Raw genomic sequence first — 8,622 nt, forward strand, 5'->3', positions numbered from 1 at the left:
GTTTGTTGGCTGTCGTGTCCTTTCTGTCACACCTTCAAACCAATTGTACTACTGTCTAAAAAAAAACAGTTTATGCTGAGTGTGCTTTTAGTATCTCAATACATGTCAGCTCAGCTTTTCAATTCAAGGTTGCCTCCACACCAGCAAGTTCACTGTAATGTTATCCAATAAATTTGACTGGTTCTGGTGACCTTCAATTAAAGAATTACCTCTCCATAGATGAGTAAAATGCTCAGTCTCTGACATGTTAAATAATTGGATCAGAACACGTTTTTGTATTTATGAGAATGAATGGTCATGTAACCGCTCTAAGCTAACAAAATTTTAAAAAAGCATTTATCCTGTGGCAGCATTTTAGAGTGCAGCAAATTATAGGCATAGGTCAATTCAACACAGCCTCCAGCTAAAATCCATTAGAGGAACCTGCTCTCTAGTTCCAGCAGTCAGCCATGATGGCCACTGAAACTGCTCTGAGCAGAACGCTGAATTCACTCACAATACAATAAATTTCATTTCTGCGGAATTTTACTTCTTTTTTTAATTCAACAAGTGCAACCTAAACAACATCAGTGGCGTTAGATCAACTGGTGTTATCAGCAGTGGAGCAACATAAATTGTGCATCTGCGTGTTTTTGATTCAACAAACACTTGTTTGTGATCTGTGTTAACATAGTAATACATAAAGGTCTGTTTAGCACTGAACACCTCATGTACACACGTGGACAAAATTGTTGGTACCCCTCAGTTAAAGAAGGAAAAACCCACAATTCTCACTGAAATCACTTGAAACTCACAAAAGTAACAATAAATAAAAATTTATTGAAAATTAAATAATCAAAAACAGCCATTACTTTTGAATTGTTGATTAACATAATTATTTAAAAAAACAAACTAATGAAACAGGCCTGGACAAAAATGATGGTACCTCTATAAAAGATTGAAAACTATTTGACCAGAGTGACATGATTAACTCAGGTGTGTCATTTAATTGACATCACAGGTGTTTCCAAACTCATAATCAGTCAGTCTGCCTATTTAAAGGGAGACAAGTAGTCACCCTGCTGTTTGGTGAAAAGGTGTGTACCACACTGAACATGGACAACAGAAAGCGAAGGAGAGAATTGTCCCAGGACATCCGAAAAAAAATGATAGACAAACATCTTAAAGGTAAAGGCTATAAGACCATCTCTAAACAGCTTGAAGTTCCTGTGACAACAGTGGCTCATATTATTCAGAAGTTCAAGACCCACGGGACAGTAGCCAACCTCCCTGGACGTGGCCGCAAGAGGAAAATTGATGACAAATTGAAGAGACGGATCGTTCGAATTGTATCCAAAGAGCCCAGAGCAACCTCCAAAGAAATTAAAGGTGAACTCCAAGGCCAAGGTACATCAGTGTCAGATCGCACCATTCGTCGTTGTTTGAGCCAAAGTGGACTTCATGGGAGACGACCAAGGAGGACACCACTGCTGAAAAAACTCATAAAAAAGCCAGACTGGAATTTGCAAAAATGCATGTTGACAAGCCACAAAGCTTCTGGGAGAATGTCCTTTGGACAGATGAGACCAAACTGGAGCTTTTTGGTAAGGCACATCAACTCTATGTTCATAGACTCAAAAACCAAGCATACGAAGAAAAGAACACTGTCCCTACGGTGAAACATGGAGGAGGCTCAGTAATATTTTGGGGCTGCTTTGCTGCATCTGGCACAGGGTGTCTTGAAAGTGTGCAAGGTACGATGAAATCTGAAGACTATCAAGGCATTCTGGAGAGAAATGTGCTGCCTCGTGTCAGAAAGCTTGGTCTCAGTCGCAGGTCATGGGTCTTCCAACAGGACAACGATCCAAAACACACAGCCAAAAACACCCAAGAATGGCTGAGAGAAAAGCGTTGGACTATTCTAAAGTGGCCTTCTATGAGCCCAGATCTGAATCCCATCGAACATATGTGGAAGGAGCTGAAACATGCCATTTGGAGAAGACACCCATCAAACCTGAGACAACTGGAGCTGTTTGCTCATGAGGAGTGGGCCAAAATACCTGTTGACAGCTGCAGAACGCTCATTGACAAATACAGAAATCGTTTAATTGCAGTGATTGCCTCAAAAGGTTGTGCAACAAAATATTAAGTTATGGGTACCATCATTTTTGTCCAGCCCTATTTCATTAGTTTGTTTTTTTAAATAATTATGTTAATCAACAATTCAAAAGTGATGGCTGATTTTGATTATTTAATTTTCAATAAATTTTTATTTATTGTTACTTTTGTGAGTTTCAAGTGATTTCAGTGAGAATTGTGGGTTTTTCCTTCTTTAACTGAGGGGTACCAACAATTTTGTCCACGTGTGTATGCTTTAACGATTTCACACGTACTGAATCTGCACCAGGACCAAGTGGAACCTCCAGCAAGGTGTACAAGCACTGTCCTAAGTTGCTCACTGACTTTAAAAGATCCTAAAGGTCATCCGGAGAAGACGAAAAGTTGCACAGCAGTGTCGGTTCACTGAGGGAGTGCGGATTCCTAAAGAGGAAGACTCCAAGGAGATCAGCCAGTTCAGGATCATCTTGTTACTCAGTGTTGAGGGGAAGATCTTCTTCAGCGTTGTGGCTCATTGGCTGGCTGACTTCTCACAAATACATCAACACCTCAGTGCAGAAAGGTGGCATTTCTGTTGTACCGGGGTGTTTAGAGCACATGGGCATGGCCACGCAGCTCCTCAGAGAAACAAGAGAGAACAAGGGAGAACTGATGGAGCTCTGGTTAGATCTGGCCAATGCCTATGGCTCAGTGCCCAACAAGCTAGTGTCGGAAACATTGGAGAGACACCAAGTTCCAGCCGCAGTAAGAAACCTCATTCTGGAGTAGCACCTTCAGTCTTCGAGTCTCAGCAGGGTCAATAACATCTGAGTGGCGCAGACTGGAGGTGGTAATCATCGCACGCTGCACCATCTCTGTGCTCCTGTTTGCTCTGAATATGGTGGTAAAATCTGCTGAACCAGAGTGCAGAGGCCCCAAGTTCAGGTCTGAGATCCGGTAACCACCAATGTAAGCCTTCATGGACGACCAGACAATGACTACCGAGTCAGTGCATGGAGGTACATGGATCTTGAGCTTTTTTGTCATCACAAGCACTTTCTTGCACAATTTTCTAGGGGATCTTAATGAGTTTCTGGACTCCATCCATCCATCCATCCATTCTCTATACACCGCTTTATCCTCATTAGGGTCACGGGGGGTGCTGGAGCCTATCCCAGCTGACTCGGGCGAAGGCAGGGGACACCCTGGACAGGTCGCCAGTCTGTCTTTCTGGACTCCATTATGGCCTAATGCTAAACATCGTCCTCATCTCTTATCACATATTGTCGAGCAGAGTAATCAGCTCATGGCTAACTTTTGCTTACCACAAGAAATTTCCTGAAGTCTCAATCCCCTCTCGCTCCCTCTCCATATCTACTTCACTGTGTCTGCCAACACCATCATCTGCCATGATGGTACCACCCACTTAGGATTAGCAGGACAGAGGTGGAGAGAGTGGAGATCTTCAAGTACCTCGGTGTTAACATCACACAGGACCTGATGTGGTTCTGTCACATCAACACCCTGGTGAAGAAAACTCAACAGTGTCTCTACCACCTCAGACGCCTGAAGGACTTCAAGCTCCTTCTCAAGGTGCTCAGGAACTTTTACACCTGCACCATTGAGAATGTTTTGGTTGGGAGTATCACCATCTGGATGAGCAGCAGCACCCAGCAGGACTTCTTGGCCCTGAGGAGGGTGGTCCACTCGGCTGAGCACACCATCAGAACCACCCTCCCCAACCTGCAGGACATTTTCAACAAATGCTGCAGGTTAAAGGCCAGGAAGATTACAAGTGAGCCCACCCACCCCAGCCACAGACTGTTCTCTCTGCTGACGTCAGAGCAGCGCTATCGCTGCCTGAAGGCAAATACAGTGAGGATGAGGAGGAGTTTCTTCTCACAGGCTGCTGAACCTGAAAGACTAGACTCAATAGACAATCAACCTGCAGATCCTATCCACCATGTATATATATATATATATGTGTATATATATATATATATATATATATATACATATATATGTGTGTGTGTGTGTGTGTGTTATTTTGGAGTATTTGACACTTTTATATTTATTTTACTTATTTATATCTATCTATCTATCTATCTATCTATATATGTATATATATATATATATATATATATATATATATATATTTACACTCAACAAAAATATAAACGTGACACTTTTTTTTTGCTCCCATTTTTTCTGAGATGAACTCAAAGATCTAAATTTTTTTCCGCATACACAATATCACCATTTCTCTCAACTATTGTTCACAAATCTGTCTAAATCTGTGATAGTGAGCACTTCTCCTTTGCTGAGATAATCCATCCCACCTCACAGGTGTGCCATATCAAGATGCTGATTAGACACCATGATTAGTGCACAGGTGTGCCTTAGACTGCCCACAATAAAAGGCCACTCTGAAATGTACACTTTTGTTTTATTGTGGGGGTCCATTCCTCTTCAATGGCTGTGTGAAGTTGCTGGACGTTGGCGGGAACTGGTACATGTTGTCGTATCTGCCGATCCAGAGCATCTTAAACATGCTCAATGTGTGACATGTCCGGTGAGTATGCTGGCCATGCAAGAACTGGGACATTTTCAGCTTCCAAGAATTGTGTACAGATCCTTGCAACATGGGGCTGTGCATTATCCTGCTGCAACATGACGTGATGTTCTTGGATGTATGGCACAACAATGGGCCTCAGGATCTCGTCACGGTATCTCTGTGCATTCAAAATGCCATCAATATGTGCACAATACATTTCACTGCACATTTCACTCTGTATACCTGTGTTTGTGATAAATAAAGGTCTTGAATCTTGAATGATGGCCCATGGCTGCTAAAGAAGGTCCCTTGGTAAACAAGTCTGCTATTTTTGCACATTTGGCAACATCTGCCTGAAAAGCCCGTCTTTTATTTGGTCCACAATATCTGCAGTGCTCCCTTTTTTTTGTCTTGCACTCTCACACTTAAGAGAGGGGTTTTAAAATTTGATTAGATCATCCCAGTGTCAGAAAAAACAAAACATGAACAATAGGTTAATCTATCTGTTTTATGGACCAGTCAGACAGCCAGTGCAGCCCCAAACCCAAGATGTGAAGTGCCAAAACAGGCTTTTTGGTGCAGAGTGGAAACAAAATAATTGCCAATCTCCCTATTTCAAATCTGTGTATCATAAATGATTTTAAAGCATTTTTCTATGACAAAATAGGTGCATAAAGTTGCTTATATGTCAACAGTTCACCCTGCTGGTGGTGTAATGGTGTGACAATGTTTTCTTGTCTCACTTTGGCTCTTAAACACCAGTCAATAATGGTCCAAATGCCACAGCTGATCTGATTAGTCTTGCTGACCTTGTCCATTCCTTTATCACCACAGTTTACTGTCTTCTAAAGGCATCTTCCAGCGAGATAAGGCACCATGTCACAAAGGAAATGTCTCCTCAAACCGCTTTGACCTTTGGGACATGGTAATACAGGAGACTGGGAGCATGAAAGTGTAGCTGCAAATCTGGAAAAATGTTGTTATGCAATCTTGTCAACATTGAGCAGAATCTTAAAGGACATCCATTCATGCTTCCGTTATCTAACTACCGCTTAATTTTCTGTAGGGTCGCAGGGTTGGAGTCTATCCCAGCTGACTCAGGGTGAAGACAGAGGTCGCCCTGAACAGGTCACCAGTCTATCACAGTGCTACACATAGAGACAAACAAGCACACTCAATCGTCAGCTAACCTCAGCATGTCTTTAGACTGTGGGAGGAAGCCGGAGAACCCGGGGAGAACCCACACTGTGCAGGGAGAACATGCACACTCCACACAGAAAGACCCCAGGCCGAGATTTAAACCCAGGACCTTCTAACAGTGAGGTGAGAGTGCCAATCATCACATCACCATGCTACCCTCTCAAGGGATGGTTTCTAGCATTTTGTGGAAAGATACCGAAAACTGAGGCTCTTCTGAAACCAACCGGGCACCCTATTCAGTTTTAATATGATGTTCCTGATGTTCTGTGAGTCCGTAGTGTATGCATATGTTTAACGTGAATATGCTTTCAAAAATAACGTCATGATTAAGAAAAAAAGCTAAATCACACCAATATTTGTTGTGACCACCCTCTGCCTTTAACACAACACCAGTTTACCTTGGGATACTTGCATACAGTTATTGAGGCTACTGATCAGGTAGGTTGTTCCAAGCATCTAGGGGAATTTACTGCAAGTACTTACTGAATTCAGGCTGTCTCACTGTCTCCTGATTCTTCTTGTATTCTCAGACTGACTGCTTGATGATGAGATCAGGATATCTGAGAGCTTTGGATGTCTGTTTGGATGCTTTGTGATGCTGCAGAATAAATTTGAAACTGACTTTTTTAGTGTGCACACCTCTACAAGCAGTAGTTCAGGAGGGAGCACTGTTGTCTGAAGCTTGTGAAACCAGCAGGTGCAGTCATATGGAGTGGAGGGATTCCAGCTCGATCACAGTAGAGCAATGAATGATGATAATACTTAACCTCAAAACAATCACAGAAATTACAGTGGATTAAACTAAAACTGATTTTGATGTCTGTGGAGCTGAGAAGGTCATGGCCTGTTTGGACAGTAGCCCAGAGTTTGGTGTGTGCATAAATCAACAACCACCACCAATCAGGTGCTCCATCACTCTGAATAATAATCCTGGGTGGTGGTTCCTACATGCATCACCGCTACTTTATCTCACATTTTGCTCCAGTGCAACTTTCAGTGTTCATAGAGGGATGAACAGATGGTGTTCTCGTCTCTTTTTTTCTCCTTATCGCGCTGATAAAACAATCATCATGTTGTGGAAAAGATGCGTGGTGATAGCTAAGCAGTCTAGGTCATGGCTTATTCAGTTTGAATCCAGGTCACAGTCTTTCCCGCAGTGTCAACCTGTCTCATCATGAGTTCCACCATTTTCTGCTTTGTGCTGATACTGATTCTGACATAAAATATTTCTAAACGTGCCTTTATTTCTTTCAGCTGATGTCCTTGTAAATCAGAACTGACAACTTTACAAAGCAGTTCTGCCAGTAAATCTGTAATTTCTACTTGTGTTTTTTGTTTCAACAGTGGCCGTGTTTTTTTTTTCTCAAATGCCTACATTGGAAGCAAGGATGAATGGAAATTATAATATTTAAGTGTCAAAACAATACATTTTCTTTTCTACAGTAATATGTTGAGAGGCTGTCATGACAGATTGCATTCACCTGTATGTGTGGACACAACACATCCTCCCTGATGACCATTAAACCCACAACTGCCTGGGTCACTGTTACAATCAGATTAATGTCACATGTTGATGCCTTCAGGGTCATTAAGGTTGCGATGATTTACAATATAAGGCATCACAGTGTCCCATTGCTACTGTCAGCAGAATCCAAAACTAATATATCAACAAGAAGATATATTATATATATTATATTATATTGTCCTTATCATTGTTTTTATTGTCTTCTGATTGTGCACATTGAGATTTGTCCACAAATGTAATGTGCTTTATAAATAAAATCCATTATTAAGAAGACATGATGAATGTTTTTTGAGCTATGTTGTTCATGCTTCGTGTATCTGAATAACTGTTAGCATATTACGTTAGCATACCGTACACCCATTCAGCATGTTGTTCTTTAGTCTATTGTTGTTATAACTTGCCTTTCAAGATGAAATGTCTGTTCTTGGTCTCAGATTGTGTAAAATAAATTTCCAAAAAAATGCGACTTATATTCCAGTGCGACTTATATATACTGACAGTCAACAGAAACTTTGAGGTAGAAATGTACGCAGAATTCTACTTGTAGGGGGGTTGTAATTATTCATTGTGGATTTACTGATGATCTAGTGCCCTGGTAGTTGAGATAATGATGAGTTGTCATTTTGTCATGATTCATTGCACATGGGTTGGTCACTTTGCAAAAGTGAACCAAATACACACCAAGCAATACTCAGTGAGTATCTGCACAATTTGAGAATGGGTTTTGAAGGCCTATATAAAGGCCCAAAAAAGGCCACCATTGTTAGTCCAGTGAACAGCATCATGCCGCATCTATCACATGAACAACGTCTCCGGGCACTGGGTATGGTGTAGGCCGGTTTGAGCTACAGTGATGTAGCCAGGCGTATGGGCTGTTCCCAACCCACAATCAAAAGCCTGGTCCAAAGCATGCGCCGACGGATTGCTGCCTGCATCGAAGCAAATGGAGGCCATACTCGGTATTGACTGTTGTGACTTTGTGTTTGGCAGGTGCCTTTTTCTTTTGTGAAATTCTTTATTTTGAAATCATTCTTGAAACTTTAGATTTTTGTTTCTGTATGCTAATATGCTAAACAAATGATTCATATGAAGAAAATCCAGTTTCGGGCTTCAAAATTAAAAATTATGTTGAAAAATATGGTCTCAGAGTTTTTAATGACTGTCAGTGTATGTTTTTTTCTTCATCATGATGCATTTTTGACTGATGCGACTTATAGTCCGAAAAATACGTTACATAGTATTTACAAGTATTTTGAAACTGCCGTTC

At 41.3% G+C, this 8,622-nt stretch overlaps 1 long non-coding RNA gene across 1 annotated transcript; it reads left to right on the top strand.

Annotated features, from left to right (window-relative positions):
* The first annotated feature begins 4,248 nt into the window (after positions 1-4,248).
* On the top strand, positions 4,249-8,493 carry LOC127532039 (uncharacterized). The gene is made up of 2 exons (XR_007939249.1): positions 4,249-5,758; positions 5,837-8,493. It is a non-coding gene; the product is annotated as an uncharacterized LOC127532039 (long non-coding RNA).
* Positions 8,494-8,622: the final 129 nt, after the last annotated feature.

This window comes from Acanthochromis polyacanthus, chromosome 2 (assembly GCF_021347895.1).
Source record: "Acanthochromis polyacanthus isolate Apoly-LR-REF ecotype Palm Island chromosome 2, KAUST_Apoly_ChrSc, whole genome shotgun sequence".
NCBI lineage: Eukaryota > Metazoa > Chordata > Actinopteri > Pomacentridae > Acanthochromis > Acanthochromis polyacanthus.